At 41.4% G+C, this 18,058-nt stretch overlaps 1 long non-coding RNA gene across 1 annotated transcript; it reads right to left on the reverse strand.

Annotated features, from left to right (window-relative positions):
• Positions 1-8,318: 8,318 nt before the first annotated feature.
• On the reverse strand, positions 8,319-11,606 carry LOC130082259 (uncharacterized). Its single transcript, XR_008806752.1, has 3 exons — positions 11,508-11,606; positions 11,218-11,314; positions 8,319-8,701 (listed from the first exon to the last, which is right to left on the reverse strand). It is a non-coding gene; the product is annotated as an uncharacterized LOC130082259 (long non-coding RNA).
• Positions 11,607-18,058: the final 6,452 nt, after the last annotated feature.

Consider the following 18,058-nt stretch of genomic DNA (forward strand, 5'->3'; position numbering starts at 1 on the left):
GCACACAGACAGGACTGCTATGGTCTCCCAATCCTTCCTGCAACTTTACAGAAGAGTACATATCAATCATAGAATAGCAGGGGACTGCATATCCCGCACAGATTGTCACAAATTGTGTAGATTGAACATCAATTGAAATTACAATGTATGTTATAAGGTCAAAATCAAACATTACAATGGTGGCTACTTCTCTCTTTCCCTTGTCTTTTATAACTTACTGCCACTGTTGCTCTGACTGTCTGTGTCCTCCCTGGAGCTGTCACACTCCTCCTCCGTCCTTCCTGCTACTGCTGAGGTTGCTCCTTCGTAGCTCAGTGGTATAAACCCTTGGCATGACCTAACCACAATCTCCTAACCACAAACATGAAGACATTGACTCTTGCGTCCCAAAATCACCCCCCTCCGTCCCCCACTCAACTCAGCCCAGCTTACTGACCTCTACGTCCCTCCTGCTGCTGAGACCTAACCACAATCTCTTGTGGTCACTTAAACCTTTTGATGCAATTATTTTTAGTTTAACTTTTTAATAGCAATATGATTATATAACAAAATTATGAAATCCAGTGGTAAAATCTTTTTTTTAATAAGAGAGCAAGATAGGACAACAGTGTCTGTTGGCCACCAACGAAGACATTTTTTGACCAGGGAAAACGCCTGAAACCATTGTATAATAAAATGCACTGAAATACTACACCTTATCAGTAGTATTGACCTCAGTGTGCTTCTTCCTCTGCTTCTTCATTCTTCAGAGTTGTCTTCAATGCCATAGATATTTGGACCTGTTCTCTGGTAAAGAAATGAATAAATGAACAATGGGATCACTAAAACACCCGTAGTAATAAACAAAAAAAAAAAAAACTCAGAAATAAAACTTACGGAAAGAAATTGGCACATAATCTGTTATCCAGCTCGTCATCGTCATTGATGTAGCACACGTGATCTTCTCAGGCAATCTCACTTCATTTGGCTGGTTCCTAAAAAACATAAAAATCAAAATTAGAGATTCAAATATAACATTTCCATTCAAACGCAGTTATGAAAAGCAGTAGTACACAGACTGAAGCAAAATCTTTTAACACTTAGCTTTAGAAGGTATATTGCACACAGACAGGACTGCTATGGTCTCCCAATCCTTCCTGCAACTTTACAGAAGAGTACATATCAATCATAGAATAGCAGGGGACTGCATATCCCGCACAGATTGTCACAAATTGTGTAGATTGAACATCAATTGAAATTACAATGTATGTTATAAGGTCAAAATCAAACATTACAATGGTGGCTACTTCTCTCTTTCCCTTGTCTTTTATAACTTACTGCCACTGTTGCTCTGACTGTCTGTGTCCTCCCTGGAGCTGTCACACTCCTCCTCCGTCCTTCCTGCTGCTGCTGAGGTTGCTCCTTCGTAGCTCAGTGGTATAAACCCTTGGCATGACCTAACCACAATCTCCTAACCACAATCTCTAACGCCACAATCTAACCGCAACACGACCATACGCGCCAACCCGTTTGATGAAGGCTTTCGAAGATCCGCTGATGTCACGTATCCAGGTCCATTGGCAACGGTTCCGTATGGCATAACAACCCGACCATACGCGCCAACCCGTTTGAATAAGGCCGTAGAAGCCCCACTGGTGCGTTATAAAGCAGTTTCAGTGGCAAACGGTTCCGTATGGCATACTAACCTACCACCAAACACAACAATATCGGTCCACCAAAAAAAGACGAATTAACGCAAAACACAGTACACGGGATTGTGATAGCTATGATAGGTATGCAAGACACCTGCCTGAAGGCACAAATCCGGACGAGAGACGTAAATATGATCCAATAGGGTGTTCTTTTTGGTTGTTGCTGTGGTGATCAGTTGCGTGTATCCTTTAGACTGAAACAATTCCAGAACAGTTTTTTTCCCTGCGCAGAGGAGATCCTCATTAAAATCTCCACAGATTACTGTGGGATGTTCGTCCACCATGTCCAAATAATCCAGCAGACTCTTCAAGTTTTTCGAGAACTCTTCAAATCCGTAGTGTGGCGGCCTGTACACAGCAGCGATTGTTGCTTTGATCGGGCTATCCACTTTGATGACGACATACTCCAGATCGGTCACATTTTGCACAAACTGCCTAGCCTGAGCTGAAATATGCTCTTTGCAATAGATTGCGACTCCACCACCAGCTTTCTTTGCAATTTCTTGGTGTGTCGAGTAGGAGGCATGTCTGTTTCGCATAAATGCGTTGTACCCTTCCAATTGGACGTGGGGTGATATAAGTGACCCGGTCAGGTGAGTTTCCGTCATGCAAAGAATATCCGACAGAAGCAGTTCGTGATGGCATCGGATATCTTCGATGTGGGATGACAGTCCTTCTGTGTTGTGATGAATTATTTTAAGTGTTTGATCCAATTTGGTTTCCCTCACCTGCTGTAAAAGCGGCATGATTCCTTCGAATGATGCTCTTGTCATCTTTCCCAACGATGCTGTGACTGTAGCATCGGCATAGATCTTCTTTTCGCTGAAGTCCGTGATGTGTAGTCCACGAAGCGAGGTCGTTCTGCTGAGGGCAACGTAGGCCATTCCCGGCTCGAAAATCTTCTTCAGTGAAACCACGGCATTCTCCAACGTCATGCCTTGGACTTTGTGAGCTGTGCAGGCGTAGGCCAACTTGATGGGGAATTGTCGACGAACCGCTCCTTTCCTTAGACTTTCTTCGGATCTCTCGATGTACACAAAGTCGTCTTCTTCACCTTGCACCCTTTTGCGGTGTTTCTTGCCTGCATGTGGATTGTCGAGCTGAAGCCCTAGCATGTGTACGGTGTCGATTCCATCTTTTGTCTTATTGACAATACGAGAAATCTTCCCAAAGCACCCATTGCATAACCCGTCCTCGACATCCAAATTCCTAGTCAACATTATGCGTGCTCCCAACGCAATTTGTATGGTGTCAGGCAAGTCGTCCTTTTTACCGGTGACGGGCTTCGTTTGTCTCTTCATCCCTCCCGTTCTTGGGTCTTTCCTGTAGTCTTCGGCATCGATGGTAATGATGTCAGTGTGAAGAGCATGGATTGTTTCAGTGTTGTGTCTGTGGACTTCCTTGTTGGTGGCAAATACGTGCAGTGCATCACACGGGCAGTCTTTGGGGTCCTTCACAGCCTGGAGCAACAAAGCTCGATCTTCTTCGGCAAGCTCGTCGGTCTTCTGCTTCACCCGTATGCGGTTTAAAAGTTGGGCAAAAGCCAAGTCTTCTTTCTGACGCATGATCTCGGAGAGAGTAACCATTTGGAAATGGTCTTTCCAGAAGTCCAAAACATCGTCTTCGTACACGCAGAGTGGTTTGGCTTTACCCAGAGGTGGCAGTTGATAAAAGTCTCCCACGGCGAGGACAGAGATTCCCCCGAAAGGTTTCTTGCTGCCTTTGATTTGTTGACATCTCCAGTTTATGTAGGCAAAAAGATCCTTCGAAATCATGGACACTTCATCGATGATAAGAATCTCCACGTCGCGTAGTGTTGCTCGTAGTTCATCTAGGGCATTTCCAAGTCCTTGATACGGTGGCTTCAGATTCCTTGGAAGTTTTAAAATCGAATGTAACGTTTTTCCGTTAATATTGAAGCTCGCGGTTCCGGTAAACGCACTCAAGAGCACCGTAGGCACGGACAGATCTCCTTCCTCCCGCAGTCGAGGCAGTCGACGCAGAATCTTGGTCGCTTCCGTGTATATGCACTTGATGACGTGTGATTTGCCACATCCAGCACCACCTGACACGAAGTAGAAAAACTGTTCTGGATTATGACCCCAGACACGCTTCTGACACCACTGGCAGACCGTGTAGAATATGGCTGCCTGCGTCTCGTTTAGACTCCTAAACAAACTCCTAATGAATTCGACGCTCATCTGCGGTGCCTCGATTTGTGGCACGACCCCATCTCCGTGTTCAAGAACCTGGAATTCTGGGACATCATCTTGTACGTCCTCATCATCCGGAATGATGTCTTGTCGTTCAGCAATGCACTCCAAGCGATCCACTTCTACTTCAGGTGCAAAAGCGTTCCATGCGTTCTCAGACGGTCCTTGCTCTTGCAGCTGATCGAATGCCTTGTCCAACTCTTCGCTGTGTTTTTCAAACTTCTCCTTGTGTGCTTGAACTATGGCACAGACAGGGATCAGCAAACCAGGGTGAGTAGGTAGTTCCACCTTTGCACCTTTGTAAAACGTCTCGTATGTTGGAAATCCTGGAGGTTTTAGCTGTTCGTTGTTCCGATGTGGCATATAAAGCTTCAGTAATCTACCGTAAAACTTTTCCGGTTGTTTTTCCTCAGAATAACGTGCAAATCTAATGACTGCAGCCTTCCCAGACGTTCTTTTCTGAAAAAAACCCATGCCGTTCAGCAGCCGGTGAACATTTTTGCCTTCCGTTTGCTGACCGTACACGATGCGGCACTCCGAAGCAAAATCTGCCAGGCACATCTTTTCAAAATCACGCGCTAGAGGCCTTGCTCTGTATTTATCGATCATCCCTGACATCCACACATCCTCGGAATCGGGATTTTTATTTTGTAGGACGCTTAAGGGAAGACTCATCTTTAGCGCGTCATCATCCGTCGGTAGAAACACAACACTTCGTGAACACTTCTTCAACGGTAAGCTGCATGTTCGTGCCACAGACTCCTGAGCGCTAACTTGCCTGTGTTTGGAATATGCTTGCATTATCTGCTTCATCTCATCTTCCTCGCTAACGTTCGTCTCGCGCACACTCTTGATTACGTTTTTAAGTAAATCGCCCATTTCATGCTCCGGCTTGGAAATATACGAAAGCATGTACATAACGCAGCTAAAAGCGTCAATAACGAACTGAATGTCCATATTGGCGTTCCATGCCCTTAATAAATCGGGATTGTATCCATTCACCCAAGCCTCCTTTGGATCACGCTTCAGCAGAATCACGTTGGCATTGGACAATGCTTCGACGTTGTCACTGTAATCCTTGATGGACATCTTACACGCTGTCAGTAGCTCTGACAAGCTGTCAAAGGAGGCTTGGGGGTCATTCAATAGGTCCCACACCGGCTTGAGTTTGGTCCTGGCTTCGCACATTGCCTTTCGAGCAGCTTCCAGTCTCAACTTCTTTCTGTCTGCTTGTTTTTGTGCTTTCTCATGCTCTTCTTCAGGACGCTGTGGTTGTGTGGTTTTAGACGCAAACATGCAGCTTCCAGATGGAGAAGTGTCCGTGTCATCCTCTTCTTCAGGACGCTGTGGTCGCGGACGAGTGATCTCGGTGCTAGACACTGGTAGTTTGGGGAACCCAAATCGACACAATACATTTCCCTTCTTACAGGACTTTGAGTGGTTCCTGCTGTGAAGCTGGACCTCTGTGACGATCCGGTGAAGCTCAGGATCAGCCGAGGAGTCGGGCAACTGGCAGGTTATGTTGCGGTCGATAAAGTCACAGACATCCTTGTCAGAGTCATTTTCAAACTCGGGTGCGTCCTTTATCCAAACAAGAAGATGGATATGTGGGCTTCCTCTAGCTTGAAACTCCACTCGGTAAAAGTAGTCCTCAACTTCACCAATGGGTTGGGCAGGCGACAAAAGCAGATGAGTCATTAGCGCATCCACCCGTTTCTCAAACATGCGCATGACAGTGACTGGGTTGCTTCGGAGGATTTCACACTTTGTCGTCCAGTCAAGCTCGGAAAAGTCGACGTGTTCACCTTGTTGGGCCTTGATTGCGGTTATTACTTCAGGCCATCTCATTTCGGCTGCGCTGAACGTGCAAAAAAACGTAGGGGTTCCTAACTGTCTTATCATAGCCTGTAGATCTCGCAAAGTTTTCTCCCAATACGATGGAGTGCCTCTCAGTGGTTGCATGAACCGTGTGGCGTCTCTGTTGTGTACCAATCTTTCAACCTCCCGGTTGTCTTGAAGCAGTCTGTTGGAAATTTTCCGGCCATCTCTTGTGATGGGTTTGCCTTTTCGCAACTGGATAGACATGCTGTTTCTAGCCAGTTGCGTTTCCGTTACAAACTGTGCAAAGAAAAGATAACTCTGATCTTTTGCAAAACGCGTGTCCACGCTGAACAATCTGGCGTTGAAATACATACTGGGAGATATTGAAATTTGTCTTTCCTCATCAATGGAATTTTGTCCAGTGGGGAATTGAACAGGGAACGCCATGGCTTCCAACTTTGGGATTTTGAAAAATCCAACAGGCTTTTGTCCTTGTGCAGGTGCGATACTAAATATTCCCTCACCGTACGACAAGATCTCCTGTCCGATGTCAGGCGGCTGCATGCACGTGTCTAATGTGAGGCCGGGTCGAAGCTCATCCTTTTCCTCAACGCTAACTTGTTGCTCATTCTGCTCAGCAACATCAACTTCTTGTTGCTTCTCAGAGGCATCAGCTTCCGCGTCCAGGTGACTTTCAGAGACATCCGCTTCCTCATCTAGGGCACTTTCAAATACAGCATCTTCTCTTATGGAGATATCCCTGTATTCTGAATGCATTGCTTTCAGCTTCGATAAAGCTGCAAGCACGTTGCGCATATTCACAGTCTGGAACTGCTGGTATCCTTTAAACTTAACGTGTCTCTTCAGCTTCACCTGCAGCAGCTGGGCCTCACTTCTTGGTCTTGGCAGAGAGTTGACAGTGTTCTCCATCTCGGAGGGCACGCACACAACGGCACCACGTACTGCTCTCTGCTGTCCTTTGGGTAATGAAACTATTTTTGCAAACGGTAAAATTTTTGCAATTAGTTGACGCTCAAGGACATTTAATTCATCCAATTCCGCAGGGATTGGTGGCAACTCCAGTTTGTTGGCTGCTGCAATTGAAGACATCTGTCCTCTCTTAAGATGGCTGTCACAAGTGTGGCAAATCCACTCCTGTCTTCTCTCTTCAGGAACTACGCAGGAACCTGAGCAGGCACTGTCACAAGCATGAACATACTTCCCGGTTAGGCAAGTCGCTGCAACATGAACGTTTTTGTCGTATCTCATTCTATTACAGACCCTGACTTGGTTAGGAAACAGGGCTCTGTGACAGACTGTGCAGACATGTGTAGGGCCATGCTGAATCTTACACCGGAATGCATGTATGGCACTTTCCATCTCTTTGTTAACCAAAGGCTGGGGTGTTTGCTGGCTGGAACGGATGTAAGGTTTATATTTATTTTTGATCCGCAGTGCGCATCGCAATCGATGAAGAATGTGATATGAAGTATCACTGGCACATTTCTGGGTCTTGCGCAGGGTACATCGCAGGATGTGATGTGCTCTGAACTCTGAGTCGCCTGCATATCTCCTCACCATGTGCTCTTTCATTCTCCTCTGGAATAGAGTATCGGTCCTGTACCTCTTCGTAATGTACTCTTTCTTCTTTTTCTGAAAGAGAGTATCGGTCCTGTACCTCTTCGTAATGTACGCTTTCTTCTTTTTCTGAAAGAGAGAATCTGTGCTGTACCTCTTCTTACTGTATTCTTTCATCTTCGTCTGAAAGAGAGAATCTGTGCTGTACCTCTTCTTCATGTATTCTTTCATCTTCGTCTGAAAGAGAGAATCTGTGCTGTACCTCTTCTTCATGTATTCTTTCATCTTCGTCTGAAAGAGAGAATCTGTGCTGTATCTTCTCACTAGAGACCGTTGCCTTTGTATTCGGAAGAGACAATCTTGATTATACTTCACCTTAAATGCTTCTTTTTTCTTTGATTGGTATTGCAAAGAAGTGGCATACCTCCGTCTCTCACAATCCCGTCTTTTATGTTGTCTGGTGACATAAGGTGCAGCCGTGTCGTTAGGATCTCCACCTTGTTTTGACATTTTAAATGTTTTACGCATTTCTTTCCTTCTCCTGTGCTTATTTGTTTTTTCTACCGCATCTTGGTTTTTAGTTCCTGTGCAAACAAAATTTACTTTGGCTCCAACATTTGTTACTGGTTCTGGTAGAGCTGAAATCACTTGTGACGCCTGTTCACAAACAGATGATGAAGGCAGTTGGACAGACTGTTGCTCAGTTTCAAATGATACAGGCATGAATTCATAGCTGGTCTCAGCACCACGATCCCAGAATATCTTGAGCACTCTGTCTGCCATGTCACTCAGGTGGGTGAAAGTCAACATGACAGCAGTTCCATTAGGATGGGGCAAGCCTGCAGCAGTCCTCGAGTGAGAATCAAAGTATCCATACCTTCCAGATCTGTCTCTAAACACAGCAATACACTCTGGAGATACAAGGAGGAGAGCATAGCTGACATCTGTGGAGAGACACTGTAGCCTTTCAGTGAGAGGAATCAACCACTCTTCGGTCCCTGTGGCTCTGAGGTATCCATGCATCACTCCTGACTTCAGCACATCGTATGTCCGGTTAAATGATGAAACCCTCAACGGTACTTCCTCCATGGTCAGGTGGTTGAATTTAAACCGTCCTTCAGCAATAAGCTGCAATTTAATGCTGATATATAACGCATCTCCCTCCTCTAAAACTCTATCAAGATCAGGCATCTTGAACGCAATCCCTTCACTCTGGTTTGCCAAAAATGTCAACGCTACACACGTGCACTGGTGATTTCTAGAGAAACTGTCATACCTAATATCACCCTGACAATGAGATGCCTGCACAGACACAACCCTGGATGCAATATCACCACCTTCTACATACGTTCTACCTGAAAACTGAGCTACAGCTGCACTGGTGCTTGCCTGTTCAACCTGTAAATAATCATTCATGAAATTAGGCTGCTGGTCACAATTAGTGTTACAGAATCTGTGTTAAATTTTAAATTGCACTTCATGCTGTTTGGGACAAAGGCATTTTTACTAAACACAGGGTTCCTGCACACTTTTGAAAGTCAAATTTAAGGCTTTTTAAGACCTTTTTAAGACCTGAAGAAATCAAAATGAATACTGTACATTAGGGCTGTGCAGTATTGACAAAAATATATCTTGATATTTTCAACGTTTTGTTGATAATAATTAGATGATATTTTACTGATTGTGTTTTTGTGCTGGTGCCATGGCTGGTTTAGGTCTGTTGTTGACAGCTGACTCACGAAGATATTCATATTTTTCATATTCTATGCAGTGGTCGGTTCACAGCAGTGACAGAAATTAATATTTTAATTAAGGGGCGATATTTGCCACCTTAAATTGATTTTTTTCAGGGGCATTTTCACCTATATATGGACATTTTTTCTAAACTTATTTAGAGTTATGCATCACCTTTAATGTCAAATACTATCATTCAAATTAAATTATACAGTAATTATACAATAATACTTAATTATATAATAATCATACATTACCACTGTTACAGTCAAATTAAATCATTCAATCAAAATCCATCTTTGCAGTGCAGAGGTGACAGAAGCGGCATCAGAAGTGGCATTAATTTATTTACACTCCATTTACAACTGCATAAATAAAGCTATGAGATATATATTTTAAATCAATATTCAATATTTAAATATGAAATGATTTCTAATTTTAACATTTTATTTAAAGGGTACTTTAAATATGAAACCGCAGCGGCAAATCACTGTCTTAATAAGTGAGTTGAGGGAGTCATTCATTCAACCGATTCGTTCAAACGGCTGATTCATTCGGGAAAAAGCAAGTGATTCGTTCAAAACGCGGATTTCAGTCAAGAAATAATCGCTGTCGGTTGCATTGAGACTCACTACGGTTTCATTATGAAATTCTAGTCGGCGAAATAAAGGGAAAACAAACAATATTGACAATATTGTGTCTAAAAAGTAACTCAATGTTAACTTATTGTTAATTTAACTGTTGTATAACATAAATATCACAATTGGAATTGTGCACGGGAAAACGGCACTCTTTCTGATGTGATATTCTAATATAAGAACATAATATGATATAAATATAAGACAAAAACTAACTTGGGGACATAACAGTTACACTGCACACATCACGCAGTGAAAGCACGAGAGACAAATGCGATGTCAGCTCGCAGTGCCTCGTACATTGTTAAAACAATGATTACAATATCATAAAAGACAATACACATCGCACACCATACGCACATAAAGAATGAACTTACAACTGAACTGACATTTACGACCTTTCTTCTCCTTCTCTCCTCTCGCGTGCAGGAGACAGTTATGCTGCCGCGACTCGCGAGTGACGCGAAATGTCACGTGAACTAGCAAATCCACAAAGATAGAATAATAAATAAATAAAAATACGTACGCTAATTAGATGGTTTTAATTTGGAAAGCTTTTAGATATGTCTAAGTCAAAGTGTCATCTAAAATTTAAGACCTTTCATAAGTAAAAATAAGACTTTATAAGACTTTTTATGGCCTTAAATTTTAAAAATCTAATTTAAGACTTTTTAAGGATCCGCGGGAACCCTGTAAACAGTTCTAAAAAAAAACACTAAAGAAAAGGGCATTTGTACACAGTAAGTGTGCACAAAAGACAAATGCAAAAATTGTTGTTTGAAAATTGCGTTCTATTAGGGGTGTAACAATACACTTATCTAACACTTGCCGATACATATGGGTTCACGTGAACAAGATCAGATGATATTTTAACACTATTGTTAAGAAATCTTTAAAGAACAAGATCAGATGATATTTTAACACTATTTAAAAAAATCTTTGACGAAATGTAGACTGGAAAAAATGGTCTTTTATCTGACTTAAAGTCACAAAATGCACAACAATTTATGGTGCATTTTTAAATATCTAGTTTTTAGAAATGTTTATCTAATCTGAGACAGTCACTAGGTTTGCTGCAATAGTCGGTGTTACTGGTGTTCAGCCAAAACAGCTATTTACCTACTAAAAAAAAAACACCTGTCTTGGCAAGTGTTTTAATGTTAACCAAACAAAGGACAAATACATGACTAACAGGTCTTGACTAAATAGGCTACCTTTTGTAACATTACAAAAAGATCAATCTATATTTTATTTATACAGTAATGGATATGCAGTGTTTTTTTCACATTTGATTACTTTTGTCAAATTTCTGTACATGTCGGATCTACCCGAAAAACTCTAAAAACGATTTGATTAATTTCTTATATTATTACTGACTGCTTACTTGTCTTTAATAATGTTTCAAATTCACATTAATTCAGCTACATCTGGATTGTCTTTGTCCATATAAGGGATTAATAAAGCGCAATCGTGACAGCCCTAGTCCCAAGAATAAGGGTGCCCTGAAATGAGCATGTTGCAAGACACAGATATCAATAGTACCTGGTTAATCCTGGAGGGTCTGGTCTGTTCATCCTCCAGGTCGAACTTCCTCCAACGAATTTTTTGAGCCTGTGATCTCTTTCCTCTCCGCGGCATCCTTTAAAATATGAAGAGATAAAAAGAAAAAAAAATATTTTTGTCAAATATATCTGACTAACTCACTAATTTGTGTGAATAACTTTTAAAAGTAGAGATTTTACTTTTATTTCAACGTAATACATTAATAAAATACACTTAATTTCTAGTCAAAATAATTTTAAAAGGACATTCTCCCTTTGATATGCACATACTTTGAAAGTTCGCCTGGTGTCACAGCTGTTGAGCCTGAAAAGATAAAACCTGTAGTACTCTCAGGAAGAAAAACAAACAGTTAAACAACAATGAAAGAGACACTGTGTAAACTTGTAAAATGTTTTTTTTTTTTGTTTTTTTTTGGGGGGGGGGGGGGGGGGGGGGGGTAAGAAATGAACTGCTCTCTGTGGAAAACGCCAAAACACAAGGAACCTGTAAAGAAACAAAACAGAACCAGACATATTAGAGCACAGGGACTACAATCATGGTGATGTGATGAAAATGTCATGGTAAAGATTAAGAAACCATATTAACACTAACCAAGGAGAAAAGTGCAGCAGAAAATGCAGGTCTGATCAGTCAGTCTGAAAAAACAACAATGACAACATAATGAAAAATTACTAAACTTGAGTCAACTATGCATAACTTCTTTGCATGTTCTATATTCATTATTTTTATCTATATGTAGAATATAATTTAGGAATGTATCGCAATAATGTTTTTTCTTGACATTCTCTCATATTTTCAAGAAGCAGAGTTTCTGTAAAATATGTGGCCTAAAACCTGTGATGGACTGGCCATCCATCCAGGTTTACTATATAGGACAAGTGGTTTGGACAATGGATGGGTAATTAATTATTTGTTGCATAAATAAAACAGTTTTTTTTATAGCTTCTATGATCCTAATCATATTTTAACTATAACGATTTTCGTATCAAGAAGTCAAATCTGAAGTTTTTGTATGTGGCCATGTCCCTAAATTAAACCTTTACCTCAAAATGCAGTATGGAATGAAAACAGTATTCTGAAACAGAGAAACAAGAGTGTCATAAAAATCATCATCACACTCACAACCCATTTAACTTGAACTTTCATTGCTGAACATTTTCAACTCACTCCAGTCTAAACTAAATGATTTTTTGGGTAATTTCTACATTTTTAGTAATTTTCTAGAAAAATCTACACATTGTCATAAATAACCTTATATAAATATCCGACCTTTTACCATCGCGTCATTTGATTTTGATTAATTGCGCGAGGGAGAGAGAGAGCAAGGCAGCGCTTTGAAGACGGCAGGAGCGCGCGCGCGGCCGAGGCTCTCTCTCTCCCTCTGCTCGTTCTCTCAGTGCACAGAGACATGCGCAGCAGTCATCTAGATGAAATCACCATAAGTGATCACCAATCATCAAATAAGGCTTTTATAAGGAAAATAAAATAATTTCAATACAGGAAAAAAAACATGAAACAAAGCGGTCTACAGTGTAAAATGAATTTCTTACATTATATTTGCACTTTGTGGTTTATGATTAGATAATTCTGTCAGTGAGCGCGCACTGAAATCAGTTCTCACCGGAATTCTTCACTTGAGACTGATCTAACCGCCTTTGATTGGACGTTGCATTTTTTAAACTCAGCAGAAACGCATGTGATTGGCTCAACGCATGATTTGAGTGACATGAACATTGATGTAATGAATCAATCGACATTATCATAATTCTTTAGTACCATAAAATACATTCTAAATATTACTGAACTAAAATATAGTGAATTTATTTTTAATTGATAAAGATACACTTAAGGTGTTTGGTCAGTTTTGAGTCTGACGCATAATCTATAAGTAATGTCTGAGGGTTAAACACAAGAAAAACATAGTAATGTTCCGTCTCCATCACTCCTCAAAATACTGTGAAGGTCGTCAACGTAGTAATCGATGCGTTATGCGTCACATCATGCGTTATTATTTATCAAGAATCACTGCAAATAACGTTATAGTGACGCTGCCGTCTCTATCCTACTTGAACCCAATCTAACAGATTGTCAGCGAGGATTTGTGTAACATCAACCACGTGACCGCAAGGCGCGAAAGCACGGTTCCCTCAGTTCAATCACGAGTAATACCAGTAAAACACTCATGGAACTCCCGTTATATTAAATAAAGCCAACTACAGAGCAAAATTTATTTCTTACATACATTATATTTGCACTTTGTTGTTTATGATTAGAGAATTCTGTCAGTGAGCACTGGAATCGGTTCTCACCGGATTCCTTCACCGTGACTAACGTTAACCACAGATGCGGAAACTTCGACGTTGCCTTTGATTAACATGAACCGACCAGCATCAATCGACAATTTTCATTCAAATATTTTTGCATAAGTATACTATTAACTTGTACATCGCCACATAAGCTATGTGAGGATGCTTAGCTTAAAATAAGCGCCAAAATGAATACACTCCTCGCTCAGTGTTAAGTTAAGCTACACAAACAGCAAAATACAAAGCACGTAATATCCATCAGACACACACAAAATATCATGTTACGTTTCACACAAAGATAGAATTGTGGCTAACTTAACTGTTAGGCCCTAGCTGTAGACATAAATGATCATACATTAACTGTTACCCTCTTTACAAAGAAAAAGGTAGCTTCAGTAAACAAAAACAGCATTAACTACAACTCATATGATAATACGAATACTGTAAACATTTAATTCAAATAAAGAGCTGAATTTGACAATACAAGGCTTCATAAAACAGCATATATAAGAAATCGACCGCCTGCACTTACCTCAAGAGAACAATGCGGGTAGTTCATCAGTTCTGCTCCCGTGAAGAGTCGATCTCGCAGCCAATCAGCAGCGAGCTTTGATTGTACAACCAATAAAATCACACCTTGTAGTGATGGATCGGTCATGAGCGATTCGTTCATGTGAACAAATCTTTAATATGACTCGGGAATACCGAGTTGTCTCGTGTCCTAAACCGCTCATTCATTCGCTCATTCACTAATCCCTATAGTATAGTGTAACGTTATGGCATCTGGGTGCACTAGATCTGCAAGGAGTGAACGAAATGAAGTGAAGTAGCTGTGTCCGAAACAGTGCTGTCATATATCACAACTGTGTTTTCAACCACATAATGTTTATTTTAGGTTTCAGACATTTAAGTACACATAAGTACAAGCAAAAATATATATATATTTTGAGTTTGTAAAATGCACACTAATGTCTATGGAAGCGGCAATAATAATCCTTTCCATTATAATAAGACGACACGTTTTATTCATATCAGATTCACATTGTGTAAGTACCTTTACATTTTACCCTATTCTTCTCCCAGTTCACCGCCACTTGCTTTCATGTATTTCGTGAGAAGTGGAGGAACTGACGTGTTGTAAATCCAACAGATCCGATTCTCTGAACTGTAAAACAAACAAAAATGGCGACGTTCGTTGTGCATACAGCTCAATTAACGCGGTCGTTATGAAGGTGTTTAAACAACAAAACACATCCACTTGCACATATTCGACAATCGGAATATCAGTGTTTCATGTTATAGCTAATACATTTGTGAATATTTTGAATAGAAAAGGGAAAATGACATGAAAGCAGATCATCATTCATTCAGCGATGTGTTGTGGTTGCTCTGTGTCACGTGACAAGCAATGACCCGTCACCATGGAAACATTAAAGTGACAGTAACGGTCGCCTAGAAAAACTCAAGCTGGGGGATCAGTTAGAATATTTTAAACTTAAGTTACGTGTGAAAGGGTTAAATACAAAAATAACAAACGAAAAAAACACAAATTAACAATGGTAAATTATTGTATGTATTTATTCTTTTTAGTAAATTGTTTTTTTTTTTGTTAGAAACTCACGCTCACGGATGACGTGGTCGTTGAGCGCCCTCAGGCGACCGTTATGATCATAGATATACATAATAAAGGCCTTTATTATGTATATCTATGGTTATGATTGCATTCAAATGACTACGCATCCTACAGATGATCTACAAATATTTTTAAATCATCCACCAAATTATCATCTCTTTCTTGCAGTTTAACGAGTAAACAACAATTCCACGAATTATTAAAACACCTGGCTGTTAGTAAAACACATGAAATTGAGTTAATGCTTAAATTATATATTTTAATAATAAAATAATTTACCTTATTAATGTAATTTTATTTAATTTTAAAATGCATCTATATAATATTGTATCTATATTTTAATGTTTTATTCAAGTAATGATTAATAAAAAAGGAACAAAAAAACCCCTAAAACTAGGTGTCCGTTGTTGTTTCTTATTTATTTACTCACGTGTTCCGTCAAACTATCGTATAAACGCAATATCACACTCGTAGTTGTGCGATATGGCTGTATATCAGCACGCCGTAATTACCTACGGCTGTGATTAACTATGCTGTGTTAGTCATTTGGGGTGGTTAGGGAGCTCTTAGTGTATATCAGCATCCTGTGATGACCTAAGGGAGGAGGCCCAACCGAATAACAGCTGTGCTGATATACAGCAATAATGCATTGTTACGAGTGTGATTTAACTAATTTAATACTTATTGAGTTGTGTGGGGTGGTTGCTATGGACCTCTAAGTGTATATCAGCATCCTGGCGTTAGGGTTAGGGCCGAATCGCAGCAATAGCGCATGGCTAAGAGTGTGATATTGCTCATTTAACATTTAGTTAGTCGTTTGGTTGCTAGGGTGCTATAACTAGTACAGCTCTTGTCCACCAGGGGTGTAAGTTTTACCCCATTGTGAGGTATGTTCTAACAGAGCCTGCCAGCCTCTTCAAATGTGGTAAATTACAAGTTTCTGATTTCATGTGTGTGTAATCGAATTTGCTATTTGAATTTGCTACATTGCTAATCGAACCACGAAGGTGAGCGAACAGTACGTGTAGATATTGAAGATAAGATCAATTATATTTATTTTTTTATTTTCTCTGTTGCGTTCAGTGCTTCTCTTATGCGCTCAGTGCTTTCTTCCGGAAACAACGGACCATATGAGATTCCAAGTCACAGTTCAGCTCACGTATCACCGTGTTCGTGGTTTGACTGATCGAGACTGTTTTCCAAGATGGCTGCTGTCTGTATGCGCTAACTGTACTGTCTGTGTAAAGTATCTTCTTATTAAACTGTCTGTACACTTACAAAGTTCTCAATGCTTCGGTTTGCATGTAAGGACCCTCATTATGCTGCCGTGTTAGTGTGGGGCTAATTTGAGCCTTGTTAATGGTATTAACTAGCGATCTCTTTTTGCTTACTCGATGCCCAATATACTAGCGTTATAAGCTAAACTGTTTTTAGAGATAAAACTCTTAACATTCGATTATCATGAAAACAAATCTCAGGGAACGATTTAGTCTGTACCAATGTGTTATTACACCCGAGGTTCATTTTGCACCGGAGTTCTCCTTTAAGGCTTTTAATCATCAGAATGCTGCCGGTCATTCCGCTCTTTTAGCAGAGCTAAACGTCAAATTTGGTGGGTGCTCCTAAATTTTTGCTGGTGCTCCTAACTTTTTGAAGTTGGGAGCACCAGTGCTACCAGGTAAAAAAGTTAATTTCGAGCCCTGCAGGGTGTTCTGGGTGGTTGCTAGGCAGTTGCTAGGGTGTTGCTAGGGTAATCTGGGTGGTTGCTAGGGCATTGATAGGTGGTTGCTAGGGTACCCTGGGTGGTTGCTAGGCGGTTGCTAGGGTGTGCTGGGTGGTTGCTAGGGGGTTGCTAGGTGGTTGCTAGGGTGTTTTGGGTGGTTGCTAGGGTGTTGCTAGGTGGTTGCTAGGGTGTTCTGGGTGGTTGCTAGGGTGTTGCTAGGCGGTTGCTAGGGTGTTCTGGGTGGTTGCTAGGGGGTTGCTAGGTGGTTGCTAGGGTATTTTGGCTGGTTGCTAGGGTGTTACTAGGTGGTTGCTAGGGTGTTCTGGGTGGTTGCTAGGCGGTTGCTAGGGTGTTCTGGGTGTTTGCTAGGGTGTTGCTAGGGTGTTTTGGGTGGTTGCTAGGGTGTTGCTAGGTGGTTGCTAGGGTGTTCTGGGTGGTTGCTAGGGTGTTGCTAGGTGGTTGCTAGGGTGTTCTGGGTGGTTGCTAGGGTGTTGCTAGGCAGTTGCTAGGGTGTTCTGGGTGGTTGCTATGGTGTTGCTATGTGGTTGCTAGGGTATTCTGGGTGGTTGCTAGGGTGTTTTGGGTGGTTGCTAGGCGGTTGCTAGGGTGTTCTGGGTGGTTGCTAGGGTGTTTTGGGTGGTTGCTAGGGTGTTGCTAGGTGGTTGCTAGGGTGTTCTGGGTGGTTGCTAGGGTGTTGCTAGGCGGTTGCTAGGGTGTTCTGGGTGTTTGCTAGGGTGTTGCTAGGGTGTTTTGGGTGGTTGCTAGGGTGTTGCTAGGTGGTTGCTAGGGTGTTCTGGGTGGTTGCTAGGGTGTTGCTAGGTGGTTGCTAGGGTGTTCTGGGTGGTTGCTAGGGTGTTGCTAGGCGGTTGCTAGGGTGTTCTGGGTGGTTGCTAGGGGGTTGCTAGGTGGTTGCTAGGGTGTTTTGGCTGGTTGCTAGGGTGTTGCTAGGTGGTTGCTAGGGTGTTCTGAGTGGTTGCTATGGTGTTGCTAGGCGGTTGCTAGGGTGTTTTAGGTGGTTGCTATGGTATTCTGGATGGTTGCTATGGTGTTACTAGGTGGTTGGTAGTGTTCACATTTGGTTACTATAGAGTTTTTATAATGTTCATGGCATGATTTAGCACTTAGCTAATCAATATTAGCATGTAGCTATTCACAGCT

The sequence above is a fragment of the Rhinichthys klamathensis genome, unplaced genomic scaffold (assembly GCF_029890125.1).
Source record: "Rhinichthys klamathensis goyatoka isolate OS25496 unplaced genomic scaffold, OSU_Roscu_1.1 h1tg000042l_1, whole genome shotgun sequence".
NCBI lineage: Eukaryota > Metazoa > Chordata > Actinopteri > Cypriniformes > Leuciscidae > Rhinichthys > Rhinichthys klamathensis.